Source organism: Rhineura floridana, chromosome 9 (genome assembly GCF_030035675.1).
Source record: "Rhineura floridana isolate rRhiFlo1 chromosome 9, rRhiFlo1.hap2, whole genome shotgun sequence".
Lineage (NCBI taxonomy): Eukaryota > Metazoa > Chordata > Lepidosauria > Squamata > Rhineuridae > Rhineura > Rhineura floridana.
Genome location: NC_084488.1, coordinates 120367971 through 120385664, shown reverse-complemented (window position 1 = coordinate 120385664; position 17694 = coordinate 120367971).

The window sequence follows — 17694 nt, the reverse complement described above, 5'->3', positions numbered from 1 at the left end:
GAGCCATTACATCAGTGTTTCCCCCCACAGACCAGATGAAAATTGCTGGGGATCTTGGTGGACCACTTAATGATTTTTCAAATTGTAATACAATAAAATGCAATATTAGAAATATAAGAAGCAATAAAAATACCATTAAAAATCAATATGGATACTTAATGTGGACACACTATGGACCACCTCAGTGAAGCTTGTGGACCACCAGTAGTCTGCGGACCACAGTTTGGGAACCCCAACATTACGTATTAGGCAGGCGTTCTCTCTATTGCCTTTTTAGCACCTATTGAAGACCTTCCTTTTTCAACAAGCCTTATAAGTGGAGATCTTCCTCTCTCTCTCTGCATCTGTAATGGACCTATCTTTTAACTGTTTTTAAATGTTTGTATTGCTTTTTGATGTGGAATTGTTTTTAATTGCTTCATATACTGAACTGTTTTCAATTGTTTGTATGCTTGTTTTATGGTTGCGACTGTTTCATTTGTTTCATAATTGCATAATTTAATCATTGATGGGCAAGTCAGCTTCATGCAAGCAATGCTGCAGACACAGGTTGCTGACATCAGCAGGGGTGCCCACGACCGTCCAGTCAGCAACCAGGGCAGGAAAGTCATGTCACGCAATGGCCCTTCCCTCTGCTATCATCTGCCATGCAGTGCTGGCCAGTGGATTTGCCTCTCAAATGACATCACTTGCCACTGCTGAGTGGGAAACAATCTGAGAAGTTCGTGAGCATCTCCTTAAGTTCCATCATGGAAGACAGGTGGAAGGAACAAATCTAACATGTGGAACCCACAACAAAATGTTGCAGTGTGGCACTCTGCTGTTTGAGATTCCAGCCGACAACTTCGAAAATAATCCCTTCCATCTCTCTGCTTTTCCATTTCTCTTCCATTTCAGCTATTTTGTTCACCCACTACTTATGATTTAAGATTTTCTGTACTTCTGCAAACATTGAGGTTTCTCCAAGCAGTTCCCCCTTAAGCGTGGATGGTGCCATTTGACTACATAAGGACCAACACTCAGAGAAGGGAGATTGCTATTTGTGGTATTAAGGATATTAAGGGCAAGTGAAAGCTAATAAAAGGCACAGCGTGTGCATCCTCCTTTGCATCTTCTCAGGTCAGCCTCGCATTATTGTATGCTGTCTGAAAAGGGGAGGGAATCTCCCACACTCTTGTTCTTTAAATGTTGCCCTTGGAATAACACTTTTGCTTCTCTCTCTCTCTCTCTCACACACACACACACATATACATACATTCAGGAATGTAGTCATCCTGGGTCTCAGGGGTATGTGTCTTAGACCCCTTACTTATTTGGGAACAGGGTCCCAGCAGAGCCCCTATGTCTCCAGCATCCTACAAGCCAATCAGCATGAAAGGGGAGTGTCTTAGCCACTGAGAAGAATAATCTAACATGCTTCCATGGTTGGAACATGGTTGGAGCCAATCAGAGTGGTGAATTAGCCACTGAGAAGACTCTTCTCAACTAACACACTCAAACACACTCCCCTTTCATGCTGACTGGCTCCTAGGTATGTCTTCTGTTGTGGGAGAAGGCTTGCATGGGAAGGACTGGGAGTGTGGACGACAATGGAAAGCAAGCAAATGAGTGAGGGGGCGTGGCATGGCTATCATGAAGCAACCCTACACTTCTGAATTTGCCACTACACTACTGCACCCCTCTCTCTCTCTCTCTCTCTCTCTCACACACACACACACACACACTTACACAATCACTGTCTCTCTCACACACACACTCATTCTCTCTCACACACACTTACACATTCATTTTCTCTCACACACACTCTTTACACACACTCTCACATGCATACACACACACTATTACACACTTACTCTCAGTAGTGTAGTCCTCCAGGGTCTTGGGGGTCTTAGACCCCTTACTTTTGTGGGAGCAGGGTCCCAGCAGGGTCCCTGCAGGGTCCCTATGTCTTCATCATCCTGAAAGGAGAGTGTGTTAGCAACTGAGAAGAACCTTCTAACATGCTTCCTTGTCCTGTCCTGTTGCTCGAAGCCAATTGGAGTGAAAGGAGGTGAGAGAGTCACTGAGAAGACTCTTCTCCGTAGGTAACACATTCCTCTTTCATGCTGATTGGCTCCTAGGGATGTTTGTTGTGGGAGAAGGCATGCGCTTAAAGGACTGAGGAGTGTGGAGGTGATGATGGAGAGCGAGCGAGGGGGTGTGGCTGTGAGGAGGCATGGCAGGACTGTCATGAAGGCACTCTACACTTCTGGATTTGCCACTGCACTACTGCTCTCTCCACACACACACACTCTTTCACTCACTCTCACACACATACATCCACACACTCTGTCTCACACACACACTAACTCACTCCCCCCTCTCTCTCATGCACACACACAGGACCTGTGCTTTTTCCATGTGTTCCCCCCCCCCAATTCTCTGGAACTGAGATCTGACTCTAAGCAGCGATAGATAGTGGAGGAGGCTGGAAGCATAATTTCGGCAAAAGAATGTGTTTGCTTCAAAGGCTAGGTGTGTAGGAGCCGGGTAATGTTTCATGCCAGGCTGCTGGCAGATTTGATCAGTTGCTGCAGGCAGGCTGGGAGGGGGACAGCAAACACGTGTGCATAGGTGTGAATTGGCAAACTGCACCCGAGGCAAACAGCAAGCGCCGTTGATTAGCGCAAGAGCCAGGCTTTCCGTTACATGATGCGGCTATTTTTCTTGGGATGAGTCGGTGTAACCCGGGCTTTGACTAGAGAAATCTGAAGGTCCCTCCTCATCCCCCCTCAAAAAAATAAAGGCAGGCAGTGGAAGCTGGGGAAAGGCTGCAGCTCAGTGGCAGGGCATCTTCTTTACATGCAGAAGGTCCCACGTTTGGTCCCCGGCCTCTCCAAACAGGCCTGGGAGAGACACTTGACAGAAATCTTGGAGAATTACTGCCAGTCAGCCAGCATGGACAGCACTGAGCTAGACAGTCAGATTCAGTCAAAGGGCCCATCCATAAAGGTAAAGGTGTTCCCGCACTTGTAGTGCGAGTCGTTTCCGACTCTTAGGGTGACATCTTGCGATGTTTACTAGGCAGACCATATATATGGGGTGGGATTGCCAGTTCCTTCCCCGGCCTTTCTTTACCCCCCCCCCCCCAGCATATGCCAGGTACTCATTCATACCTAACCGCAAAACCCACGTTTTCCATATTTGGTTGGTGGCCTTGAGACCCGTACATGTCCTACTAGTGCTCAGATTATTGGGAAAACCTGATTATCCAGCATCCATACGTGTGGACTTTGTTTTGGTCTAAATTGCTTTAGCATTGGCCACTCCCCTAAGTCCACTCCTTTTCACTGATTGCTTCATTATGGTCATTTGCTTTTCATGCGCTTTTTCAGAACAGCACAAAAGAACTTTTTAAAAAAAATTCCCACACATGCACCGGTTTGTGGATGTGCTATTGGATGGGAAGGAGACAAGGGGCTTGGCATATGATGGTGGAACGCCCATGGACCGCCTATTGCAGGAAAGTCTGCGGCATTGTGTCCAAGTGCACGGATGTTAATGCGATCGATTATCGGTTTAGGAAAGCATAACAGTTTTTCGGTGGTATTTGTAATGTGGATTTGTGAACATGAAAATCCGTACTAGCTTGCAACATCATATGGATGACAGTGAATTAATGAGGACACAAAGCTATAACTTTGCAGATTGTACATTCGTATGGGCTAACATGAACACTCCAACAGAGCTTGCTTCCCCATTAGTCGGAACACATAACACCTGTTCTGGCTCGCTTGCACTGGCTGCCAATATGCTTCCGGGCTAGATTCAAAGTGTTGGTTTTGACCTATAAAGCCCTATACGGCACGGGACCACAATACCTATCGGAACGCCTCTCCCGATATGAACCTGCTCATACACTACGCTCCACATCGAAGGCCCTCCTCCGAGTTCCGTCTCATAGGAAGGCTTGGAGGACGGTGACAAGATCTCGGGCCTTCTCAGTGGTGGCCCCCGAACTGTGGAACAGTCTCCCCGAAGAGGTGCGTATGGCGCCGACATTGCTCTCCTTTCGGCGCCAGGTTAAGACTTGCCTCTTTGCTATGGCGTTTTAATATGTAACTTGTTTTAGTTTTAAATTTTGTTGTAATTGTTTTTGATTTATTGTTTTATATATGTTTATCCTGTATTTATTATGAGATCTGAGATGTTTTATATTTTTATATTCTGTTGTTCACTGCCCAGAGAGCTAATGCTAGTCGGGCAGTATATAAATCTAATAAAATAAAATAAATAAATAAATAAATACATGGAGACTTCTAACAGATTACAGGCATACCCCGCTTAACCTCGCCTTGCTATAAGAGAGAGGTGTGCAATTGACAAGAAACAATGAAACTGACCAAACCCCCCTCCCCTTCTCCATCAGCAATATCCATACTCCGGAGGGAGTCAACATGTAAAATTGGGGGTGGGGCCACAAGAAAACAGCAATACTAAACCTTTCCAGAGAAATGCCACGTGTGAATGGAAAACAGTGGATTGGAAGCTACCATTGAGCAAGAAGTGTGGACCTTGAAAAGCTATTGCGATGGTAGAAGCAGCTTCATTAGTTAGGCTCCCATGTGGATATGCCCTTAGACTGAGTTAAACCACTGGTCCATTTAGTTCAGTACTGCCCACCCAGAGTTTCAGGCACGGAGCATTCCCAGACCTACCTGGAGACCCTGGGACTTGAACCTGTGACCTTCTGCATGCACAGCCGATGCTGTGCCCCGAGCTATGGCCATTCCCCTAATTAAGTGACATCCCTTCAGGGACAATGAGCTGCTCAGGAGAGCTTAGATAACTACCAAGATACACAATGAAAAAGGTGCCCAGGGATTCTGCAACCCCATCCTACAAATCAACCCCATGTATGTCTCCATGAGAGAAGCCTTCAGAATTCCCAGCAACCTGGCTTGGAGGGGGTGATGAGTGTAATGGGTAGTCAGAAGGATGCCAGAGCAACTTTTCAGTTTCAACATGTCAGTGGGAGTTGTAAAGGAATTGGGCTGCATGGACAGGCTAACCTCGGCCCCAGGGGCTGAATGCAGCCCTGCAGGGCCCTCTGTCCGGCCCATGGGACTTACCCCAAGCTATATACCCTCTCCTGAACCACACTCCACTCCTCAGCCATCTTGACCCTAGTTTACATCCTGCTTGGTGTGGCTAGAATGTGACCCTTAACTCTGATGATAATGACTTCTGCTTGCCTGGATGCAGGCCAGCAAGGGGTGTGTGAGTGTGTCTACAAACTACCCTACTGGACAACAGTAAAATTTACATTCATTACTCCACCCATTTTTGCCTCTGGCCCCAGCCGCCAATGGCATGTGGCCCCCAGAAGGCTGCTCAGAATGTGGCCCTTGTGCTGAAAACAGTTCCTGTCCCTGGCTTAGAGAGAGGCCATTCCCAAGGGTGCCTCTTGTTGTCAGGGTGGTGAGTGGAACATTTTGATCTGACTATTTCTTTCTCTGTTAGCGCATTTACAGCCCGCGTTTCGACTCTAAGAGACCTCAAAGTGGCCAGCAGCATTTATAAAGCGCAACAGGCAACACAAAAGATTTAGGAGGGGAGACACTGTGCACTCAAAACACCCAAAGGAAAAACAGGATTCTGCCATCTCCCTCACCTCCCCACCATCAATTTTGAAGCTATCTCGTAGAACAGCCTTTTCCAACCTGGTGCTCTCCAGTTGTTTTGGACTACAACTCCCATCAGCCCCAGCTGGCATGTCCCAACTCTGATAGGAGTTGAAGTCCAAAACAATGGCTGCTCTGGATTCTCCTATGCATGTGTATTTGGAAACAGACTCCTTCCTCCTCCCATTTAGTGTAGTAGGGCTTATCCTGAAGCCAGTGCGCTTAAGAGAACAACCTGAGCTGTTTAGCACCAGCCTTTTCCCAGTAAAGCAACCCACTCAGTCTATTTGCACATTACCGAATCTTCAGCATGGGTGCCTTGCGTGTGCCACATTTAGGCCACCAAGGGCCATTCTGCCTCTCCAACTGTATGGGCCAAAGTGGCAGCGATTCCCTGCGCTGTTTTGGTCGGCAGGCTCTGATGGAAAGGACCCAGCCTCCTCCAGCCCTCTGTTCTAGCTTCTCCCTTTCTCCTCGAGTCGCTGGAAGGAGAAGGAGGCTGTATGCGGAGAACGAGAGAGATGCGCCCACTCGCTCTGAGTAACCGCTGTCAAACTGGATCCTGCCGCACCGAGACAATAAATATCTTCCCATTTAAGTTGCTATGGACATTGGAACACAGGAAGCTGTCTCATGCTGAGTCAGGCCATAGAGGGACCATTTGGCTCAGCATTGTCTGCACTGACTGGCAGCAGCCCTCTGGGGTTTCCGATGGGGGATACTCCCAGCCCTACCTGGAGATGCCGGGGATTGAACCTGGGACCACCTTCTGCATACAAAGCAGATGCACTGAGCAATGGTCTTTCTTTGGTCTTTGCTTATTTGGATATTTAGCCCTCTTTGCACACATACCGCCCCCCAATTGGGTCAATTACTCACCCTTCCGTACTGTTGCTTCTGCTGCTTAGGGAAGGGAAAGCCATGAACGTTTGAGCAGGGCTTTTGGGAAGAGCACTAGCCAAGTAGTAGAGCCCATCTTTTCCATGCAGAAGGCCCCGGGTTCCATCCCTGGAAAGGGCTGTAGCTCAGTGGGTAGAGCACCTGCTTTGCATGCAGAAGGCCCCAGGTCCAATCCTCGGCATCTTCAGGTAGGTCTGGGGAAAAACCCTGCCTGAAATCCTGGACAGCTGCTGCCAGTCAGTGCAGACAACACTGAACTAGATGGACCAAGGGTCTCACTTGGTATAAAGCAGGTTCCTATCCCCAGGAAAACTTGGAAAAACGTAAGAAGAGCCTGGCTGCTGGATCAGACCGAAGGCCCATCTAGTCTGTTTTGGTTTGCTTAGATTTGGATTCCTGCATTGAGCAGGGGGTTGGACTGGATGGCCTTATAGGCCCCTTCCAACTCTACTATTCTATGATTCTATGATAGTCCAGTGTCCTGTTCTCACAGTGGCCAACCAGATGCCCGTGGGACCTCTCTCTGAAACCCTGGAGAGCTGCTGCCTGTCAGTTTAGTAGACAATACTGGGGCAGAAAGATCAATAGTCTGACCTGGTCTAAGGTAGCATTCTATTTATCTATTTAATACGAGGACACCCCCTCTTCTAATGCATATGCATTACTCAGGACAGTCTACAATAATAACCATTCCATAATAAAACAATATCAGACAAATACAAACAGAGACACACTCAACAGATAAAACAAAACCAAGCAAGGCAAAAGCCTGCTGGAATTTTAGAAAAGTCTTTACAAACTGACAGAAGAAGGGAAGAGCGGGTGGGGCAAGCAGACTTCATGCTGAAAGATGTTCCACAATTTGGGTGTCGCCACCAAGGAGGCCCTGTTTCTTGTCCCAGCCAATCAGGCTTCCATCATGGATGAGACATAGAGAAGGATCTCTCTATTCGATCTTAGGGTGCCAGCAGGTTGATATGAGAAGAGGAGGAGGAGATCCCTTAAGTATCTTGGACCCAAGTTATTTTCCTTAATAGGGAGAGCATACCAGAGACTTATGGCATCTTTGTAATGACCTGTTTGTTTTCAATTGTACAAGCTGAGCAGGTATTACAGAGGTGCAGGCGCAAGCACACAGGCAACACCAAGTTCACAGCAGTATCAGTGGGTGTCTCCCTTCCCCCAACCCCAAATCCCTTTTCTCTAACTCTCCTTGAGGATACCACCAGGCAGGATGGTTGATTTCTGCTCCTGCTCTGGCAGGTGCGGGTGTGTGACACACAATCCAGGTGTTTGAAACATCCTTTTGCATGTGTGTGCATTTCTCCCTATCGGCACCTGATCAGGCCATTAAGAAAGACCAAATACAGTCTCCCTTCTCCACTTTGCATAACTGTATAGAATGGAGTGACTCATAAGACAATTAAATTTTAACACTTACATAATTTTTTCTTTTAAATCGGTCACTGAAGCAAACATTTTTAAAAATCCGACTCACTCCCAGGCATAAAATCATTGCCTGAGTGGGGTAGCCCCTCAGCAACAGAGGACAGGACTCCTCCTCTCCCTTTAAATTTTTCCTAGAAGAGCGTATTGGGGCCAAGTGAGAAAAAGGTGGGGAGAAATCTATGTGACAGTTTGAGGTGCAGGATCACAACCCTCCTTTCCACCCACAGCAGCAGTGAAGAACCTCTGGGCCATGGGCCTGATTAGCCCCCCCCAGGCCTCCCCATTTGGCCCATAGAGGGGTTTGACCCAAGCCACGCCCACCTGTCCATCACCTGGCATCATATGACCTTGTTAGCCCCACCCCAGGCCTCCCCATTTGGCCCATAGTGGGGTTTGACCCAAGCCACGCCCACCTGTCCATCACCTGGCATCATATGACCTTGTTAGCCCCACCCCAGGCCTCCCCATTTGGCCCATAGTGGGGTTTGGCACAAACTTTCACCTCTCCTCTTGTGCATCCCCTCCTCTTCAATGAGGTGGTGGCAGCGGCCCCTCCTCCCTCCTAATTATTTGGGGGGGTTTCACCTCTGTAGCAGCAGCAACCGCCTCTCCCCCCTCCAACATTTTTTCTTTTGCCACTACTTTAGCAGAAACAGTTCCAGCGAGGTCCCCCCCCCCTTCCCTTCCTGCCTTGCTCCAGTTTTCTTCTCAAACTGGGTGGAAGTAACGAGTGGGGTACCACAGGGATCGGTCCTGGGCCCAGTGCTCTTCAACAATTTTATTAACAACTTGGATGAGGAGGGAGAGAGCATGCTTATCAAATTTGCAGATTATACAAAATTGGGGGGCACAGCTAATACTGTGGAAGACAGAAAGAAAATTCAAAGGAACCTTGATAGGCTGGAGCATTGGGCTGAAAACAACAGAATGAAATTCAACAGGGATAAAGGCAAAGTTCTACACTTGGGAAAAAGAAACCAAATGCACAGTTATAAGATGGGGGATACTTGGCTCAGCAATACGACATGTGAGACGGATCTTGGAATTGCCGTTGATCACAAGCTGAATATGAGTCAACTGTGATGTGGCTGCAAAAAAGGCAAATGCTATTTTAGGCTGCATTAACAGAAGTATAGTTTCCAAATTGCATGAAGTATTAGTTCCCCTCTATTCAGCACTGGTTAGGCCTCATCTTCAAGAAGGATGCAGACAAACTGGAACAGGTTCAGAGGAAGGCAACAGGGATGATGAGAGGACTGGAAACAAAGCCCTATGAGGAGAGACTTGAAAGAACTGGGCATGTTTAGCCTGGAGAAGAGAAGACTGAGGGGGGATATGATAGCACTCTTCAAGTACATGAAAGGTTGTCACACAGAGGAGGGCTGGGATCTCTTCTCGGTCATCCCAGAGTGCAGGACACAGGATAATGGGCTCAAGTTGCAGGAAGCCAGATTTCAACTGAACGTTAGGAAAAACTTCCTAACTGTTAGAGCCATATGACAATGGAACCAATTCCCTAGAGAGGTAGTGCGTTCTCTGACCCTGGAGGCATTCAAGAGGCAGCTGGACAGCCATCTGTCAGGAACGCTTTGATTTGGATTCCTGCATTGAGCAGGGGGTTGGACTTGATTGGCCTTATAGGCCCCTTCCAACTCTACCATTTTATGATTCGATAATGATGATGATGCCCATTAAAACAGCACAGCAGTTACAACAGCAATCCAATCGGGAGATTCAAGTCAGGCAGTCAGGGGAATGTTTGTCTGAACAGGTGTACCTTTCAAGAGCCAGCGGGATGCCAATACTGATGGAGCCGCCTTTAGTGCAGCCGGGAGAGTATTTTACAGCATTGGTGCCACCAGCTACTAAGTTATAGTTCTATGCCTGGAGGAATTATTATTATTATTATCATCATCATCATTATCATCATCATTATTATTATCCTGTCTTCCCTCAGTGTGACATCTCCCCCCCCCCAGGTCATTTTAAGCTCACAACAACCCTCTGAGGTAGGTTCTGCTAACAGAGAGTGAGTGGCCCACTGAGCTTTGTGGCTGAGTGGAGCTTTGAACTTATAAGATCTGAACAGGGCGGTTTACGACAGGTGCTCTTGGAGGTCACTGATTCATAGAGACACCATAAGTCAGGCACATAATAACAACAACAGAGCTTTGAACCTGGCTCTCCTTCGTTTCAGTCCAACATACTGACCATTACCTCAGACTAGTTCTAAGGAAAGTGCTTTGATGGTAGGAACAGATGGATTGTGTCATTTCCGGCTTCAAGCAGGAGGTAATGTTCACACCATATGAAATAAACAAATTCCGTTTGTCACCCTTCCCCAATCTAATCTCCTCCAGATGTTCTGATCCAACAGGGTTTTTCATCCATTCTTATCTATCCCATTCATCTGATGGGAGTTGTACTCCCAAATATCTGTAGAACACCAGGTTGAAGAAGGCTGCTTGTATGTAACAAACCACTGAAAAGATTTAGCATAAGCCCATTCTTGATGGGCTGGTTTACTATATACAGGGAGCTTTTCACAAGGGGGAGCATCCAAAAATATGGGCATTTCTTTAAGTGTTCAGGTACTTCATGATGAACATTGGCTGATTCCAGACTGCCACTGGGGTCACACCCACACCTAACTTTAAAGCACATGGCTTATCCCTAAGAATCTTGCAAGTGTAGTTGGTTAAGGGTGCTAGGAATTATAGCTCTGTGAGGGGTAAACTAGTTACCAGGGTTCCTTGGGGGACGTCATGCGGTTTAAATGAGCTTGACTCATACGGTGTGGATGTGACCACTATATCACAGGTATGATTTAATCATATACTGGCAACTTTAGGCTGTGCAATTAAAGTGGATTTGGCACTCTTGCACAGCAAACATGCTTCCAAAATAAAACGGGGAGGGGAGGCCCAGATTATATTTTTTAAATGTTTTAATTCAGTTTATTTATAATTTGTATAATGTACAAGAAAATAAACAAAGAACCTCCCCTCCCCAATAAACAGGTTTAAAGCAAACTACAAAATTCCATACTGTAATTAGACAGGGCATGTAAGTATCCATCATCTAAAAAGAATGTGTGTGTGTGTGTGTGATTATATCACTGCAGATTCCTGGATCTGTGTGCAGCTCCCCTGCATGGTGAACCTTTGAATTGTGTGTGGCACCTTCTCGGTGAAGTACCTTCAGGCCCTAGACTAGTGATTCCCAAGCCTTTTTCTCTATGGACCACCTGAAAATTGCTCAGGGTCTCGGCAGTGCACTTTATGAGTTGTTGTGTTTTTTTGGCCTGACGTAGCAATTGTAATCTGCTGTGCTAGGTGCTGTATGATTTTTCATTGTAGTTTTATTGCTTCCTTTAATTCTTAGATTGTATTTTAATCCATAGAATTCAAATTGTAATACAATAAAATATAACATAAGAAATATGTTGCTGCTCTGGGCTCCTGGTGGGAGGAAGGGCGGGATATAAATCAATCAATCAATCAATCAATCAAAAACCAATAAAAATACAATGAAAAATCAATATGAATATATAATACGGAATGGCTGCAGACCACCTGAATGAAGCTCATGGACCACTGGTGGTCCATGGACCACAGTTTGGGAACCCCTGCCCTAGACTAACCTTGCCTATGTAGGCTGGCCACAGGATCCTCCTGGAAAGGCAGCAGTCAAAAAGTACTTCCTGTTCCAGCTGAGCCATGCTCAACCAAGAAGCACTTCCTGTGCTCTGATGTGTTTTCTTTGGCCCTGCTAGGGATGGGCAAACCTGTCAATTTTGGTTTCTTTAAGTTTTTCATTTTTCTAATCTTAAATTCAGTTTTCCACATTTCCACATCAGGTTATGGATTTTGTTTGTGATTTTCTTTCTTTCTTTTTTTTAAAGGTCCTCACAAAAAATACATGAGTATTTTAGTGCACGCATACATATTTTTTTGCATGCACTTTTGCCTACCATGCACTATTTTGTAAGCAATTCCCCTGATATAGTGTAATATAGAGATCTTCTATTGAGTGAGTGGTATATAAATATTGTTAAATAAAATAAATAAATAGTGCACTTTTATATGCTACTTTCCCTGATATATGCTTTTCCATGCACATTTTTGTGCACTTTTTATTTTTTTGGTTGGAGAACTGCATTGCAAAATTTGGAGAAGTGTGAATTTCAACATATAGTTATGTTTTGTGCATGTTTAGCCTTGAGAAGAGAAGGCTGAGGGGAGATATGATAGCACTCTCCAAGTACTTGAAAGGTTGCCACATAGAGGAGGGCCAGGATCTCTTCTTGATCGTCCCAGATTGCAGGACACAGAATAATGGGCTCAACCTGCAGGAAGCCAGGTTTTGGCTGAACATCAGGAAAAACTTCCTACCTGTTAGAGTGGTACAACAATGGAACCGATGACCTAGGGAGGTGGTGGGCTCTCCAACATTGGAGCCCTTCAAGAGGCAGCTGGACAGCCACCTGTTGGGAATGCTTTGATATGAATTGCTGCATTGAGCAGGGGGTTGGACTCTATGGCCTTATAGGCCCCTTCCAGCTCTACTATTCTAGGATTCACTTTTCATATTGTTTCAAATTTGACAAAAATTTGTCAACAAATATGGAAAATAAAACTATGGCCCACAGACTGGAACACATGAGAAGACATGATTCACTAGTTGTTGCTCTTATTTACCTTCAAGTCAATTACAACTTAGGGTGACCCTATGAATCAGGGGTTCAATAGCATCTGTTATAAACCACCCTGTTCAGTTTAACCCCCAGCCTAACGTAACTTGCCTCTTCTGCTGCTTAACTTATTTGGTGGGTTTCACTTTGGGAAAAGGACTATATTGCTATTTATTTCATTTCATTTGTTGGTCACCAAGCAGTCCCTAGGTGATTTAACAGCAGATTTAAAAAAGCATACACAAATTTAAAACAAGAATTATAATAAACACAATCAATAAAATCTAAAATGCTTCAATACAGCAAAAGTCAAACACAGATATACATTTGTTGTTGTTGTTGTTATATGCCTCCAAGTCGACTACGACTTATGGTGACCTTATGAATCAGTGACCTCCAAGAGCATCTGTCATGATGAACCACCCTGTTCAGATCTTGCAAGTTCACGTCTGTGGCTTCCTTTATGGAATCAATCCATCTCTTGTTTGGTCTTCCTCTTTTCCTACTCCCTTCTGTTTTCCTGAACTTATAAGATCTAAACAGGGTGGTTTATAACAGATGCTATTGGAGGTCGCTGATTCATAGGGTTGCCATAAGTTGAAATCGACTTGAAGGCACACAACAACAACAATTGTTTCAGGAAGTGCAAATTAGATAAATTCACATTAAAAAGCAAGCCAAACCAAATTTCACCCCCATGCCCAGCGCTGCTGACTTATTTGTTTCTCACCCTTGCCTCCTAGCTTGCCTTGTGCTTTTGACTTGGTGGCTTGTCATACTGCTTCTGGCTCAGCCCAGAGTTTCTTCCCATCATCTGGCTTGCCACATATTGCAGATGTGTGGGGAGGAGGATTTCCCCCCCCCCAGTATTTTATCTCCTCCCTGAGTTTCCCATCTCATTTTGTGCAACGTGTGGGGCCTGAGACGGGTGTTGGAATCAATGCAAACAGCTCTCTGTCTGTCTGTCTCACTCCTTGCTTTGGCTATCTCTGTCTGTTGTTAAAAAAAAACACCTTTCAGCAATCCATCCCATCACATTCTGGGCATCTAAGACTCTGCAACGCCTACAAATATTCTTGTGCTTGATGAAAACAGAGCAAATTCAAAAGCCACATTTGGCAAAATTGCATCAACAAGCAGATTCACAGCTAGGGCATGATTCCAAGGGGAGATATTTCGAAAGAACCACCGGGCCATTTGTTAAAAATTGGCACCTTTTTCATGCTAGGGCTCACTCGGATCTGATGGCCAGGGCAGGAAACTCTCACTCCCTGGTGGCAGAGATCTTTGCTCTTCCTGGCTGTGTGCTACAGTCTGCGTGATGGATGGGCTAATCTATTAGGGGGGAGCATCTGCACAAGGAGAACAGTCGACATGGGATGAATGGAGTGTTCTGTTAGGGGACCCTCTGCGTAAGGGGAATCCTTGGCTAAGTGCAGAAGGCTTGGTGAGTGTCATAACTAGGCCATAAGCAGCAGAGCATATGCAGGGACTGGAGGGTGAGTGCTGTCAGGATGGGACATGCTGTTGGTAATGCAACACTGGGACAGATTTCCTGCAGAATCAATCCAATAAGGACGTCAGCTGCACGCAGGAGATGAACAGTGAAGTCCATCCAAGGAAGGGGCTGGAAGGAAAGAAGATGCAAAGAGAAATCAAGCAGAAGGGAAGGCAGGAGGGTGTAGAGTAGCAGTTAAGAGACTAAGAGCTACAAAGCAGGAAGTCCCTGGTTTGAAACTTAGAAGGGACCCTAGCTCATTGGTAGTGCATCTTTCGCATTCTTGGTTCAATCTCCAGCATTTTAGGTAAGGTTAGGAGACATTCCCTGTCTGAAACCCTGGAGAGATGCTGCCACTCAGTGCAGACAATGCTGAGCTAGGTGGACCAACGGTCTTGAGGCAGCTTCCTATGTGCCTGTGTTGTTGGCTGGGCAGATTGTGTGTGTGTTGCATGCCTGCCTGGAATCTACAGCCAGTCAAATGCATGCACAATTTGCATCAATACAACTGATGGTAGAATTCAGTATTTGATTTACCTCGCTGCAGTGTTGACTTTTAACATGACTATTTAGCGTACGGAGGCCCTGCTTATTAAGGCATATTCCAAAACACCAAGAGTTTCAGGCAAGTGGAATAAGATGTTTGGATATATGAAACTGTTTTCACTATAAATGCTAAGATGAGAACTCTGCTGTTTCAGGTAACATGAACGTTCAGAGAAAACAGGAATGCTCATATACAAGTACATAGTGTCTGTGGGGTATGCATGTCATTATGTAAGGAATACCTGTCTATGTGCTGGTGAGTAATAACAATAATTGCATCTCCAAACTCTTGTTTTGTTTCCACCCAGTGATGAATGCAGGGCCAACCCAGCTGTTGCACATCTGCAATGCCAGAGGAAGAGGCTGAACGCTGCAACCCGGTTCTCTGCAGGCCGAGAGAGAGGAAAAACTAAGCAGGGGGTGGCAACGAGGATGGGATGGTAGGCACATTAATTCTGGGGTTTGGGTGTGTGTGTGAACCACATGGTGGTATCCTAGCAACCATCTAAGTTGGTTTATGGAGGGTAGCTATCATGATAGGTATATGAAATCCCTAGATTCAGAGGTGATCGACCTCTCAATACAATGTGCTGGGCAGTGATAGTGTGGGATGTCTTTTACCATTGTGCATTGCCCTGTGGGCTTTCCAGGCACATCTGGCTGACACCTGTGGAAAACTAAGATGGGCCTTTGGTCTGATCCAGCAGAGCTCTTCCTGTGTTCCTAACCTGCAAGTGGCTGAGGACATGAATTTCAGCAGAGCAACTGGAACCGAAGAAGATCCCATTCAATGGGGCAGATTATGGCTGCAGTACTCAGCCAGCTGCTACCTCTCCTCCTCCTGCTTTGTTAACATCCAGAAGATAAAGAGTTCTACTGGAAGCAGAAGCTTGTTCACTAGTTTGGTTGTTAAGGGACTCTGAGATTTTTCAAAATAAAAGTGATAGTTTAACCCCCAGCCTAATGTAACTTGCCGCTTCTGCTGCTTAACTTATTTGGTGGGTTTCACTTTGGAAAAAAGGACTATATTGTTGGTATTTATTTCCTACAGTGGCCCAGTAAAAGTCCTGATCTCAATCCCATTGAGGATCTTTGATGCTCTTTGAAATTTGTGGCCCACAAGCGATGTCCAACCAACCTGAATGACCTGGAGCAAATCTGACAGGAAGAATGGGCCAAAATCCCTCCAACACTGCGTGCAAAGATGGTACATACCTACCCTAAAAGACTTAAAGCTGTTATTGCAGTGAAAGGTGCCTCTACCAAATATTAATGTGTGGGAGTTGAATATTTATGCAAGCAACATGTTTTAGTTTTTTATGTTTCTTACCGACATTTCCCAACATAAAACTAATGTCACCTTGTTGTTGTTATGTGCCTTCCAGTCGATTACGATTTATGGAGACACTATGAATCAGCGCCCTCCAATAGCATGAACCACCCTGTTCAGATCTTGTAAGTTCAGGTCTGTGGCTTCCTTTATGGAATCAATCCATCTCTTGTTTGGCCTTCCTCCTTTTCTACTCCCTTCTGTTTTCCCCAGCATTATTGTCTTTTCTAGTGAATCTTGTCTTCTCATTATGTGTCCAAAGTATGATAACCTCAGTTTCATCATTTTAGTGTCTAGTGATAGTTCTGGTTTAATTTGTTTGAACATCCAATTATATGTCTTTTTCTCAGTCCATGGTATCCTCAAAGGTTGTGCATCAGGACAATCAGATGCTGTGGCACCCCCATTTCTTTTAAAGCATTCCATAGGTTTTCATGAACTACACAATCAAAGGCTTTGCTGTAATCTATAAAGCACAGGGTGATTTTCTTCTGAAATTCCTTGGTCCGTTCCATTATCCAATGTATGTTTGCGATATGATCTCTGGTACCTCTTCCCTTTCTAAATCTAGCTGGGATGTCTGGCATTTCTTGTTCCATATATGGTAAGAGCCTTTGTTGTAGAATCTTGAGCATTACTTTACCTGCATGGGATATTAAGGCAATAGTTCGATAGTAACTGCATTCCCTGGGATCCCCTTTCTTTGGAAGTGGGATGTATATTGAATGCTTCCAGTCTGTGGATCATTGTTTAGTTTTCCATATTTGTTGACAAATGTTTGTCAAAATTTGGACAGATTCAGTCTCAGTAGCTTGTAGCAACTCTATTGGTATGCCATCTGTTCCTGGTGCTTTGTTTCTTCCAAGTATTTTAAGAACAGCTTTCACCTCACATTCTAAAATGTCTAGTTCTTCATCATAAGGTTCCTCCATGAATGAATCTATCATTCTTGCATCTCTTTTACAGAGTTCTTCAGTGTATTGCTTCCATCTTCCTTTTATTTTATCTCTGTCAGTCAGTGTGTTCCCCTGTTGATTATTCAACATCCCTGAAAATGGAAATGGACTGCTTTCAAGTCGATCCCGACTTATGGCGACCCTATGAATAGGGTTTTCACTGTAAGCGGCATTCAGAGGAGGTTTACCATTGTCCTCTCCAGCTGGCTAGGGCCTGCTCAGCTTGCCACAGCTGCACAAGCCAGCCCCTTCCTTGTCTGCAAGTGCCAGCTGGGGGGCAACTGGGCTCCTTGGGACTATGCAGATTGACCAGGGATGCACAGGTGGCAGGGCACGTAACCCCTGAGCCACTTACTGTGGGGTGATCTTTAGCTGGCCCTTGCCACCCAGGAGACACGAGCGGGGATTTGAACTCACAGACTCTGGACTCCCAGCCAGGCTCTCCTCCCCACTGTGTTATACCAGCTGTTCAACATCCCTATGCTTGGTTTAAATTTCCCTTTCATTTCTCTAATCTTTTGGAATAGGGCTCTTGTTCTTCCCTTTTTATTGTCCTCTTCTGTTTCTATACAATAACTATTGTAATAGTTCTCTTTGTCCCTATGTACTAGTCGCTGTATTGTTGTGTTTGGGTTCTGACCATGTTTCTATCTCCTTTT